We start from the raw sequence: 14063 nt of genomic DNA, 5'->3' as shown, positions 1-14063 counted from the left end.
CCCAGTTATAGTCATTTCCATGATACTTAACTGAATTTGGGATTATGCATACCCTTTCCTTACCTGTGGTTTCTGACACACATGATAGGCACTTCATCGCTGTCTGATGAATACTATGGGTTCTTATAAGATGTGACAAGTAGTATCAGTAGGATTAAAGGTTATCCATTCAGTCTAAACATTCTCCTTTTGGAAACCAACTATTTTGTCCTAATTCTCATATTTTTGTTGTTGTTTACTTATTTTGAGCAAGAACAAGAACATAGAAGACTGAATCTTCTTCTTAATATGGAACGTTTACTACAGACAAGACTCAAAACACTCTGTGCCAGGTTCTGTTTTGCACAGTACTTGGGTACTCTGCCAGAATTTAGTTACTGAACTTGAGAACTGCTGGATATCAGGGCTTTTTACAGTCTCTACTGACACTCTACATCGGCCTGGTCAGGAGAGGCAGGACTCTGCCACTCCACCTCTTGAGCTCTCTCTCATACGTAACCTGGGCCTTAGCTGAGTTCTTAACCTTGCTGTTTCTGAATGTAGAAACAAGAGTACTGATATCAAAATGCATGTGAGTTTAAATAAGATGGTATGCACAAAGCATCTGGTGCCCATTATAACAGTGCCAAGGACCAAGCAAGAATTCAATAAATGTTACATATTTATATCTTCATCATTACAACACACAATTATTTCCTAACAGGGCTAAATGTCTTTTAGAAAAATAGTTCTCCTCTGAAATGGAGCAATCATCTTGGACACAGCCTTATCCAGCCTGAGACACAAGCCCACCACAGTCTTAATATTGATGTCCTCAGAGCTGTTCTTAAAATTATCAACAGATTATGTCATTTCAACTACTTTTCTTTTTTTGAATCAGTGATACATCAACATGGAATAAAATTCAAACTGTACAAAGGAGTATGCCATGAAAACACTCTATCCTACTCATGCCCCAGACAACTAGGGCCCTTACCCCAGATGCTCCTGTGAAGCTTGCAGAGACACAGGCACAAGTGAACACATTATCGTTTTACCTCTCTTTCCTTTTGTGTACACTACCAACAGTGCAGAGTCGATAGCATTCTGAGCCCTGTTTCTCTCTCTCTCTCCCCACCCCTTCTCCCTCCCTCTTCTCTCTCTCTCCACTTAATATTTCTGGAGCTCATTCCATATCAGTATATAAAGAGCTTCTCCAGGTTTTATACAGTTATGAACAATTCCATTGTGTGAATACACTCTAATTTATTTAACCTGTCCTCTAGTCATGGGCATTTAAGTGGCTCTCAGAATCTTTCAATCACTGGCTATTGCCAGCAGTGCTGAGATGAGTAACACTGCATGTACAATGAACCTCTTAGTGCTGGCTAAAGGAATGCATAGATATCCATAATTGCTTCTCATCACACATCATAAACAATACAAAAACCTTCCTGGGGCCTTGGGCTCTAAATGAGCTAAGTTCTAAACTAAACTGTGGCCAAAAATCTCCTGTTCCCAGGGACCAATCATATGTGGTATTATTACATGTATATTTATGAGAAATTGGGGGGATAAAAATGAATAATACATATATTTATTAATTTATTCTTATTCTACATGTGTATGTGTGTACATATATATATGTTATATGGTGTACCATGCAGTGTGTGTGTGTATATATATATACACACACACACATAATACACACATATACATATGTATTCATTTGTGTGTGTGTATTTTCCCCCTACCCTTAACCTGAAGTCATTTCAACCAGGGACTTTACAGGAACTAATTTAAATATATTTTTTGGGATCCCTGGGTGGCTCAGCGGTTTAGCACCTGCCCTCAGCCCGGGGCGTGATCCTGGGGTCCCAGGATCGAGTTCTGCATCGGGCTCCCTACAAGGAGCCTGCTTCTCCCTCTGCCCGTGTCTCTGCCTCCCCCCACCTCTGTCTCTCATGAATAAATAAGTAAAATCTTAAAAAAAAATATATATATATATATACTTTTAAGTGGGCAACATGAATAACAAACTGAAGTCAAAAATGGCTTAGAATTTCAAGTGTGCTCAAATGTCACAACCAGGAAGCAGTTTTGACAGCCCTTTCCTGAAAATGTGGACTTCAGTGTCCTGTCACATTCTTCCCATGTCAGCGCTTTCAAGGGGGAACGTGTATCAGGTCCTTTCTCACAGAATCACAGGGTGTTTACATGGTAACATGCAAGTCCAGAGCGGAGTGAGTCAGAGTACAGATGGGTCTGCAAACTCCTTGCTACCATTCCACAGTAAGTACAGAAACTAAATCCAAGTATTCAGAAATGTGAAAAGCAATTGGACAGAGTAATTTTATGAGCACTGAATCTAATAACAAAATATTGGGACTTGCATGTTGCTGTCTAGTTTTCCCAGCACCATTTGTTGAAGAGACAGTCTTTTTCCCATTGGATATTCTTTCCTCCTTTGTTGAGGATTAATTGGCCATATAATTGTGTGTTCACTTCTGGGTTTTCTATTCTGTTCCATTGATCTGTGTGTCTATTTTTGTGCCAGTACCACACTGTTTTGATGACTACAGCTCTGTAATAAAGCACGATGCCCAGAACTGTGATGCCTCCAGCTTTGCTTTGCTTTTTCAAGATTGCTTTGGCTAATCGGAGTCTTTTGTGGTCCCATACCAATTTTAGGACTGTTTGTTCTAGCTCTGTGGAAGATACTATTGGTATTTTGATAGGGATTGCATTAAATAGGCAGATTGGTTTGGGCAGGATAGACAATTTAACAATATTTGTTCTTCTAATCCATGAGCATGGAATGTTTTTCCATTTCTTTATGTTGTCTTTAATTTCTTTCATCAGTGTTTTATAATAATTTTCAGAAAGAGGTCTTTCACCTCTTTGGTTAGGCTTATTCCTAGAGATCTTACTGTTTTTTGCTATAATCGTAAACAGGATTGATTCCTAACTTTCTCTTTCTGCTGCACAGTATACAGAAATCCAAAAGATTTCTGCATGTTGGTTTTATATCCTGTGGCTTTACTAGATTTTTATCAGTTCTAGCAATTTTTGGTGGAGTCTTTCAGGTTTTCTACATATAGTATCATGTTATCTGCAAATACAAAAAAGAATTATATTGGATCACTTTCTACACCATATACAAAAGTAAATTCAAAATGGATTAAAGACCTAAATGCGAGACTTGAAACCATAAAAATCCTAGAAGAGAATGCAGGCAGTAACTTCTTTGACATCAGCTGTAGCAAATTCTTCCTAGAGATGTCTCTTGAGGCAAGGGAAACAAAAGTTAAAACAAACAAACAAAAACTATTGGGACTACATCAAAATACAAAGCTTCTGCACAGCAAAGGAAACAATAAAACTAGAAGACAACCTATGCAATGGGAGAAGATATTTGCAAATGACATAGCTGATAAAGAACTGGTATCCAAAATACATAAAAAATGTATAAAACTGAATCCCCCCCAAAATGACTAATCCAATTAAAGAATAAGCAGAAGACATGAATAGATATTTTTCCAAAGAAGATATACAGATGGCCAATAGGCACATGACAAGATGCTCAACATCACTTATTATCAAGGAGATGCACATCAAAGCTATAATGAGATACCCCATCACACCTGTCAGAATGGCTAAAATCAACAACACAAGAAACAACAGGTGTTGAGAATGTAGAAAAACAGGAACACTCTTGTACTGTCAGTGGGAATGCAAACTGGTGTAGCCACTCTGAAGAACAGTAAAGAGGGTCCTCAAAAGGTAAAAACAGAATCAGCCTCTGACCCAGCAATTGCACTACTAGGTATTTACCCAAAGGACACAAAAATACTAATTCAAAGGGATACATGCACCTATGTACAGTAGCTAAATTATGGAAACAGCCCACTGTTCACTGACTGATGAATAGATAAGGTAGATGTGATATATATTATTATATATATAATATACACACACATACACACACACATACATACATACACATACACACACATGGAATATTACTCAGCCATAAAAAAGAATGAAATTTTGCCATTTGCACAATGACATCGATGGAGCTAGAGAATGTCATGCTAAACAAAATAAGTCAGAGAAAGACAAATACCATACGATTTCACTCATATGTGGAATTTAAGAAACAAACAAGCAAAAGAAAAGAGAAAGAGAGAGAAAGACAGGCAAACCAAAAACTAGACTCAACTGTAGAGCAAACTGATAACAAGAAGGGAGGTGGGTGGGAGACAGGCTGAGTAGGCAATGGAGACTAAAGAGTGCACTTGCTGAGATAAGCACTGGCGGATGTATGGAAGTGCTGAATCGTTATACCTGTACACCTGAAACTAATATTACACTGTATGTGAACTAACTGGAATTTAAAAACTTAAATATATTGGGACTTGTATTTTTGTGTATCCTGTTCTCCATTTTATTATTCTAATAATTCAATTTTAATTTATTTTACAGATGTTTCAGTGCAGAATGGATTAAAATTAAAATTTAAAAAACAACAACAAAAAAAAATCTGCATATGACCACTGATGGTGTAGACAACCTTGTCTTCCCACCAGATTGTGCCAGAACAGCCTAGGGAGAATGGAGGAACCCTGTTGTTGCTGCCTTGATGTCACAACGAGCAGGAGAGATGACACAGAGAAAAGGAGGCTGTCACCTTTGATAAAAAAGTAGATTTACTCTTGTACAGCAGTTAACACTGAAAAAACAATCAGGGATGCTCAAAGTCCACTTCTTTGTTATAAGGTAAATTCAAAAGTTTAGGAGAAACCATAGAGGCAATTCCACTGTGGCTTTAATGAGAGCACTGTCAAATGCTGGCCGATTCCAACTTCAAGAGCCCTGTGGCCGTTATCAAAACACCAGATTGGGGTTAGTTTGCACTTTAATTAATCTAATGAACCAACTGTCTGGCTTCAGTAGACATTCTTAAAATGTCACTGCATACCTTGGGGCTGCAAGTGAACCAGGTGGCAAGCTCTCCTGCACCATCTTGATTCCATTAACACTTCCCTACGGGAACATTTTACGTCTGCGTCCTCATATGCCATGATAATGTCATCAATTTAGGCTTTATTAGGCCAATTAAAATATAGAAATGTTAAGTAACAGAAATCCACAAAATTAAAACAATTCCTTAAAATAGATTATACCCTTAATTTAAAAAAAATTTAGAGGATCCCTGGGTGGCTCAGCAGTTTAGCGCCTGCCTTTGGCCCAGGGCATGGTCCTGGAGTCCCAGGGATTGAGTCCCACATCAGGCTCCCTGCATGGGGCCTGCTTCTCCCTCTGCCTGTGTCTCTGCCATTCTCTCTCTCTCTCTCTCTCTCTCTCTCTCTCTGTCTCTCATGAATAAATACTTTTAAAAATTTTGTGTGTGTCTGTGTGTATAATAAAGCTACCAGACTTTGATTATCTAAAAAGTCCATGGATACTAACTGCCAAACAGGTCTAATTACTAAAGACCATACTATTTAAATCCTCCTATTATATCAATTTTGGCTTAAAACATCCCAGGTAGGTAAGAGTGGATTTCTGAAAAATTCATAGACTGAGCAGTAAGTGGTCCTACATAAAACTTACAGATGAATTTGAGAAAATACCATGACTCAAAAAAAAAAAAAAAATCAACACCCTGGACTGAATCCACTCATATTTACCAATTAGATTCCCCATCACCTCTTAAGAACAAGGACCTTGTCTTTTTTAACTTGGTTTTCAGACTCCCAGCATTAGCAGACACTCAAACATAAAATGAACGCTCCCCTGAAAACTGAGTGAGCACTTTAAATTCTTCTAATCATGGACTATACTTGAAAAGAGAAAGGAATTTAATACCTTTCTTTAGGGACTTACCTGATTTACATTAGATGTGGGCCACTTAGAACATCTTTTCATTCTTCCTTCCCATTCTAAAATACTTACTATGACCTAAAAACTACTCTTAAAGAGTTGAAGGGAGTTGCGGCTAAGTAATAAATCACAGAGACTCATTCTGATGTGAGAAATATTCAAATGTTTTTGATCACCTTCTGGAATTGAGATCAGAGACCTGCCCTCAACTTCACTAATCATGAGAAGAGGGGTGAAGGGATCCTAGAGGGTGACCAGCAATTCATTAAGGAGAGAAAATGGTGCTAGAAACTTACACTGGAAAAGTCCATTGAAAATGTCCACCCTAAGTTAAAAGCAAGTTAAAAGCTTTAATGAGAACTGGCTTATGACAGCAATTGCCAAAACTAGTGGCAGCCAGTCCACTCTCAGCTATGTCCACACTGAAACGCTGATAAAAACAAGGAAATCAATGTAAACTAACAAACACTTTTGCATTTAGTAATACTGGTGATAATGAGCCAGATCCTGAGAGACACTTCTTAAAATAAAACCAGGGACAGGTAAGTGTCTGAGGAAAAAAAGCAAGGTCGGCCTGGAAGGTTCCTTCCCATGCGTTTCCCTAGCTCCAGTGACAAATCTTGGTGGGAGAAACAGCCTATCTGAAGTGGCCTAGACTGTTGCATCATCCCAGAGCAACCACAGCCATTGTTACTGTTCATTCTATATCAACTGCTATACACAGCCAGGATGCAGGGAACAAGCCACTGCACATTGTGTCCTGGTATATGGTAACAGGAAGGAGCAGAAGAAGAACTGCCCATACAGTGTCCTATGAGGAAGATCATTCTCACACTGCATTTACGCAAAGATAAAAAACACAAATGTTTCCATTTATTATGAATAATTCTTCCTTTAAATAATCCCATAAAATATAATGGTAATGGACCATCCCTCATCACAATAGCAAGCTGAGCTAGACAAACCACCAGTAGATACCAAGAATTTGGCAAAGCACAGTCCACTTAGACTAGTCTTTGAGCTTGCAACCGGGCCAAGAATCCTGAAAACAAACAAGGTAAGTAGTGTGGGGAACCAAAGAAAATCCTCCCAAACAAATAACAAGGACAAGTAACCCATAAGCAACAACAGTAACAATTTAAGAAACATCAACCATCCTCACGGACAACAAATAACAGGCAACAATCACTAACAAACAATTTTTTTTATAAACTAATAACTTTTCTTTTCAGACAATAAATTTACTTTTTATTGGTGCTCAATTTGCCAACATACAGAATAACACCCAGCGTTCATCCCGTCAACTGCCCCCCTCAGTGCCCGTCACCCATTCTCCCCCACCCCCCACCCTCCTCCCCTTCCACCACCCCTAGTTTGTTTTCCACAGTAAGGAGTCTTTATGTTCTGTCTCCCTTTCTGATATTTCCTACCCATTTCCTCTCCATTCCCCTCTATTCCCTTTCACTATTATTTATATTCCCCAAATGAATGAGACGATATAATGTTTGTCCTACTCCGACTGACTTATTTCACTCAGCAAAATACCCTCCAATTCTATCCATGTTGAAGCAAATGGTGGGTATTTGTCATTTCTAATAGCTGAGTAATATTCCATTGTATACATAAACCACATCTTCTTTCTCCATTCATCTTTCGATGGACACCGAGGCTCCTTCCATAGTTTGGCTATTGTGGACATTGCTGCTATAAACTTTGGGGTGTAGGTCTCCCAGCGTTCCATTGCATCTGCACTTTGGCGTAAATCCACAGCAGTGCAATAGCTGGGTCATAGGGCAGGTCTATTTTTAACTCTTTGAGAAACCTCCACACAGTTTTCCAGAGTGGCTGCACCAGTTCACATTCCCACCAAAAGTGTAAGACGGTTCCCTTTTCTCCGCATCCTCCCCAACATTTGTTGTTTCCTGCCTTATTAATTTTCCCCATTCTCACTGGTGTGAGGTGGTATCTCATTTTGGTTTTTATTTGTATTTCCCTGATGGCAAATGATGCGGAGCATTTTCTCATGTGCGTGTTGGCCATGTCTAGGTCTTCCTCTGTGAGATTTATGTTCATGTCTTTTACCCATTTCATGATTGGATTGTTTCTTTGGTGTTGAGTTTAATAAGTTCTTTACAGATCGTGGAAACTAGTTCTTTATCTGATACGTCATTTGCAAAGATCTTCTCCCATTCTGTAGGTTGTCTTTGAGTTTTGTTGACTGTATCCTTTGCTGTGCAAAAGCTTCTTATCTTGATGAAGTCCCAATAGTTCATTTTTGCTTTTGTTTCTTTTGCCTTCATGGATGTATCTTGCAAGAAGTTACTGTGGCCGAGTTCAAAAAGGGTGTTGCCTGTGTTCTCCTCTAGGATTTTGATGGAATCTTGTCTCACATTTAGATCTTTCATCCATTTTGAGTTTATCTTTGTGTATGGTGCAAGGGAGTGGTCTAGACTCATTCGTCTGCATGTGGCTGTCCAATTTTCCCAGCACCATTTATTGAAGAGACTTTCTTCCAGTGACAGTCTTTCCTCCTTTGTCGAATATTAGTTGGCCATAAAGTTGGGGGTCCACTTCTGGATTCTCTATTCTGTTCCATTGATCTATGTGTCTGTTTTTGTGCCAGTACCACACTGTCTTGATGACCACAGCTTTGTAGTACAACCTGAAATCTGGCATTGTGATGCCCCCAGCTATGGTTTTCTTTTTTAAAATTCCCCTGGCTATTCTGGGTCTTTTCTGATTCCACACAAATCTTAAAATAATTTGTTCTAACTCTCTGAAGAAAGTCCATGGTATTTTGATAGGGATTGCATTAAACGTGTAAACTGCCCTGGGTAACATTGACATTTTCACAATATTAATTCTGCCAATTCATGAGCATGGTATATTTTTCCATCTCTTTGTGTCTTCCTCAATTTCTTTCAGAAGTGTTCTGTAGTTTTGAGGGTATAGATCCTTTACCTCTTTGGTTAGGTTTATTCCTAGGTATCTTATGCTTTGGGGTGCAATTGTAAATGGGATTGACTCCTTAATTTCTCTTTCTTCAGTCTCACTGTTAGTGTATAGAAATGCCACTGACTTCTGGGCACTGATTTTGTATCCTGCCACGCTACCAAATTGCTGTATGAGTTCTAGCAATCTTGGGGTGGAGGATTTTGGGTTTTCTATGTAGAGTATCATGTCATAGGCGAAGAGGGAGAGTTTGACTTCTTCTTTGCCAATTTGAATTCCTTTAATGTATTTTTGTTGTCTGATTGCTGAGGCTAGGACTTCCAGTACGATGTTGAATAGCAGTGGTGAGAGTGGACATCCCTGTCTTGTTCCTGATCTTAGGGGAAAGGCTCCCAGTGCTTCCCCATTGAGAATGATATTTGCTGTGGGCTTTTCGTAGATGGCTTTTAAGATGTTGAGGAATGTTCCCTCTATCCCTACACTCTGAAGATTTTGATCAGGAATGGATGCTGCATTTTGTCAAATGCTTTCTCTGCATCTAATGAGAGGATCATATGGTTCTTGGTTTTTCTCTTGCTGATATGATGAATCACATTGATTGTTTTACGAGTGTTGAACCAGCCTTGTGTCCCGGGGATAAATCCTACTTGGTCATGGTGAATAATTTTCTTAATGTGCTGTTGGATCCTGTTGGCTAGTATCTTGTTGAGAATTTTTGCATCTGTGTTCATCAGGGATATTGGTCTATAATTCTTTTTGGTGGGGTCTTTGTCTGGTTTTGGAATTAAGGTGATGCTGGCCTCATAGAACGAATTTGGAAGTACTCCATCTCTTTTTATCTTTCCAAACAGCTTTAGGAGAATAGGTATGGGTTCTTCTTTAAACGTTTGATAGAATTCCCCTGGGAAGCCATCTAGCCCTGGACTCTTGTGTCTTGGGAGGTTTTGGATGACTGCTTCAATTTCCTCCCTGGTTATTGGCCTGTTCAGGTTTTCTATTTCTTCCTGTTCCACTTTTGGTAGTTTGTGGCTTTCCAGAAATGCATCCATTTCTTCTAGATTGCCTAATTTGTTGGCGTATAGCTGTTCATAATATGTTTTTAAAATCGTTTGTATTTCCTTGGTGTTGGTAGTGATCTCTCCTTTCTCATTCATGATTTTATTAATTTGTGTTTTCTCTCTCTTCTTTTTAATAAGGCTGGCTAATGGTTTATTTATCTTATTAATTCTTTCAAAGAACCAACTCCTGGTTTTGTTGATCTGTTCCACAGTTCTTCTGGTCTCAATTTTGTTGAGTTCTGCTAGAATCTTTATTAACTCTCTTCTTCTGCTGGGTGTAGGATCTTTTTGCTGTTTTTTCTCTAGCTCCCTTAGGTGTAAGGTTAGCTTTTGTATTTGAGTTCTTTCCAGTTTTTGAATGGATGCTTGTATTGCAATGTATTTCCCCCTCAGGACTGCTTTTGCTGCATCCCAAAGATTTTGAACGGTTGTATCTTCATTCTCATTAGTTTCCATGAATCTTTTTAATTCTTCCTTAATTTCCTGGTTGACCCTTTCATCTTTTAGCAAGATGGTCCTTAACTTCCACGTGTTTGAAGTCCTTCCAAACTTCTTGTTGTGATTTAGTTCTAATTTCAAGGCATTATGGTCTGAGAATATGCAGGAGACGATCCCAATCTTTTGGTATCGGTTCAGACCCAATTTGTGACCCAGTATGTGGTCTATTCTGGAGAAAGTTCCATGTGCACTTGAGAAGAATGTGTATTCAGTTGAGTTTGGATGTAAAGTTCTGTAGATATCTGTGAAATCCATCTGGTCCAGTGTATCATTTAAAGCTCTTGTTTCTTTGGAGATGTTGTGTTTAGAAGACCTATCGAGTGTAGAATGCGCTAGATTGAAGTCACCAAGTATAAGTGTATTATTATCTAAGTACGCCTTAACTTTGGTTATTAATTGATTGATATATTTGGCAGCTCCCACATTCGGGGCATATATATTGAGGATTGTTAAGTCCTCTTGTTGGATAGATCCTTTAAGTATGAGATAGTGTCCCTCTTCATCTCTCACTACAGTCTTCAAGGTAAATTTTAGTTTATCTGATATAAGGATGGCTACCCCTGCTTTCCTTTGAGGACCATCTGAATGGTAAATGGTTCTCCAACCTTTTATTTTCAGGCTGTAGGTGTCCTTCTGTCTAAAATGAGTCTCTTGTAGACAGCAAATAGATGGGTCCTGCTTTTTTATCCAGTCTGAAACCCTGCGCCTTTTGATGGGGTCATTAAGCCTGTTCAAGTTCAGAGTTACTATTGAAAGATATGAGTTTACTGTCATCATGATATCTATTCAGTCCTTGTTTTTTTTTTTTTTTTTTCAGTCCTTGTTTTTGTGGATTGTTCTATTAGACTTCTTCTTAAAGGGGAATTTTGAGAATCCCCCTTAAAATTTCTTGCAGAGCTGGTTTGGAGTTCACATATTCTTTCAGCTTCTGCCTGTCTTGGAAGCTCTTTATCTCTCCTTCTATTCTGAATGAGAGCCTTGCTGGATAGAGCATTCTTGGCTGCATGTTCTTCTCATTTAGGACCCTGAATATATCCTGCCAGCCCTTTCTGGTCTGCCAGGTCTCTGTGGAGAGGTCTGCTGTTATCCTAATAGTCCTCCCCATAAAAGTCAGGGATTTCTTGTCTCTTGCTGCTTTAAGGATCTTCTCTTAATCATTGGAATTTGCAAGCTTCACTATTAAATGTCGAGGTGTTGAATGGTTTTTATTGATTTTAGGGGGAGGTATCTCCCTATCTCCTGATTCTGAATGCCTGTTTCCCTTCCCAGATTAGGAAAGTTTTCAGCTATGATTTGTTCAAATACATATTCTGGACCTCTGTCCCTTTTTAGCTCCCTCAGCAACCCCAATTAAACATAGGTTTTTCTTCCTCAGGCTGTCATTTATTTCCCTTAATCTATCTTCTTGGTCTTTTAATTGTTTGTCTCTTTTTTCCTCAGTTTCCCTCTTTGCCATCAACTTGTCTTCTATGTCACTCACTCGTTCTTCCACCTCGTTAACCCTCATCGTTAGGACTTCTAGTTTGGATTGCATCTCATGCAATTGATTTTTAATTTCTGCCTGATTGGATCTAAATTCTGCAGTCATGAAGTCTCTTGAGTCCTTTATGCTTTTTTCTAGAGCCACCAGTAGCTGTATAAATAGTGCTTCTGAATTGGCTTTCTGACATTGAATTGTAATCCAGATTTTGTAACTCTGTGGGAGAGAGGACTGTTTCTGATTCTTTCTTTTGAGGTGAGGTTTTCCTTCTAGTCATTTTGCTCAGTGCAGAGTGGCCAAAACAAGTTGTATTGGGAAAAGGAGAAAAAGAGAGGAGAGAAAGAAGGAAAGAAAAAAGAAAAAGAAAAAAGAAAAAAGGAAGAAAAAAAGAAAAAAAAAAGATTAGAAAGAAAAAAAAGGGTGAGGGAAGAAGCAAATAGAAATCAGAAAGAAAAAAAGAAGAAAAAAAAAAAACGGGGGAGTATCTTCTGATTCTGTGTAGTTTAAGTCCCTTGACTTCCCCTGGAACTTGTCCGTCTAGTTGGTCTTCTGGGGGAGGGTCCTGTTGTGCTGATTTTCAGGTGTTAGCACTTGGGGGAGCTGCTGTGCCCCTGCCTGGTGCAGGGCTCAGTGGGGGCTGTTTACCCCGTGAGGCCCCAGGAGGAACAACCCAGTGGCAGGGCCAGCTCTGGAGCCCTGGAGTCAGCCCCTGCAGTAACTCCGGAGCTCTCCATCTGCAGGGCCTGGAGGATCCGGCCGGGGCCGCTGATGTGCTCAGCTCCGGGCAGGAGTGTCCATGCGGTCCTGGGCCCTCCCGGCCTCTGCCTGTCCTGGGAGGAGGCCGGATCCTGGGATGTGTCCCAGCGCCCTATGCTCCGGGTTCTACACTGTTGGATTCGCGCTCCCGCCCCGCAGCCCCCTCTGCGGAGCCGCCCCCGAGCCCCTCCGAGCTGCTCCGGGTCCCGCCGTGCGCGCTGCAGCCCTTAGGGAGCTCGGCGCACTCTCCCGGGGCGCAGGTGTCTGTTAGTGTCCCAGGGAGCCCGAGGGCATCCCCTCCCTCCTGGGTCCTGCTCTAACTCCCTGCGAGCCCCTTTCCGCCTGGGAAGGTTGTTGCAGCTCCTGCTCCTCCGGGACGGGGCTCTCCTGTCCTGGGGACACTCGCCCCGGCCTCAGCCCGGCTCCTCGCGGGGCCCCTCCCCCTTGGAGGCCTTTTGTTTCTTTATTTATTTCTTCCCCCCGTCTTCCTACCTTCATAGAAGCGGGAACTCTTCTCACTGTTTGTTCCAGCTGTTCTGTCTTTAAATCTCAGGCCGAATTCGTAGATTTTCAGGATAATTTGAAGGTTATGTAGGTAATTTGGTGGGGACAGGTGACTGGGGACCCTACTCTTCTGCCATCTTGCCCTCCTACTACTACCAATTTAAACAACATGCGACAGTAGCCCACAAAAACCAACAAGAGGGACTCTCCTAGGCAAAATGATTTTGTCATGTAAAATAAGAGGAACAAGTATTCAAGATATCAGAAATAAAGTACTTGATGAAGTCCCAATAGTTCATTTTTGCTTTTGTTTCTTTTGCCTTCGTGGATGTATCTTGCAAGAAGTTACTGTGGCCGAGTTCAAAAAGGGTGTTGCCTGTGTTCTCCTCTAGGATTTTGATAGAATCTTGTCTCACATTTAGATCTTTCATCCATTTTGAGTTTATCTTTGTGTATGGTGCAAGGGAGTGGTCTAGTCTCATTCTTCTGCATGTGGATGTCCAATTTTCCCAGCACTATTTCTGGAAGAGACTTTCTTCCAGTGGATAGTCTTTCCTCCTTTGTCGAATATTAGTTGGCCATAAAGTTGAGGGTCCACTTCTGGGTTCTCTATTCTGTTCCATTGATCTATGTGTCTGTTTTGTGCCAGTACCACACTGTCTTGATGACCATAGCTTTGTAGTACAACCTGAAATCTGGCATTGTGATGCCCCCAGCTATGGTTTTCTTTTTTAAAATTCCCCTGGCTATTCTGGGTCTTTTCTGATTCCACACAAATCTTAAAATAATTTGTTCTAACTCTCTGAAGAAAGTCCATGGTATTTTGATAGGGATTGCATTAAACGTGTAAACTGCCCTGGGTAACATTGACATTTTCACAATATTAATTCTGCCAATCCATGAGCATGGTATATTTTTCCATCTCTTTGTGTCTTCCTCAATGAACTATT

General features: G+C 40.2%; 1 protein-coding gene across 20 annotated transcripts in view; it reads right to left on the bottom strand.

The window, feature by feature from the left end:
* Positions 1-14063, bottom strand: part of KIF16B (kinesin family member 16B) — a 314926-nt gene that overhangs the window by 177852 nt on the left and 123011 nt on the right. Inside the window, exon 1 of one of the 20 annotated variants that reach the window (XM_038571559.1) lies at positions 5869-6430. The exons of the other annotated variants lie outside the window; for them this stretch is intronic. The gene's annotated coding sequence lies outside the window, so the exon portion shown is untranslated. Of the gene's footprint in view, positions 1-5868; positions 6431-14063 lie in introns of those variants that run through there. 20 annotated transcript variants of the gene reach the window in all.

This window comes from Canis lupus, chromosome 24 (assembly GCF_011100685.1).
Source record: "Canis lupus familiaris isolate Mischka breed German Shepherd chromosome 24, alternate assembly UU_Cfam_GSD_1.0, whole genome shotgun sequence".
Taxonomy (NCBI): Eukaryota; Metazoa; Chordata; class Mammalia; order Carnivora; family Canidae; genus Canis; species Canis lupus.
Note: the sequence above shows the minus strand (reverse complement) of the source record. Positions and strands in the feature narration are given on the sequence as shown.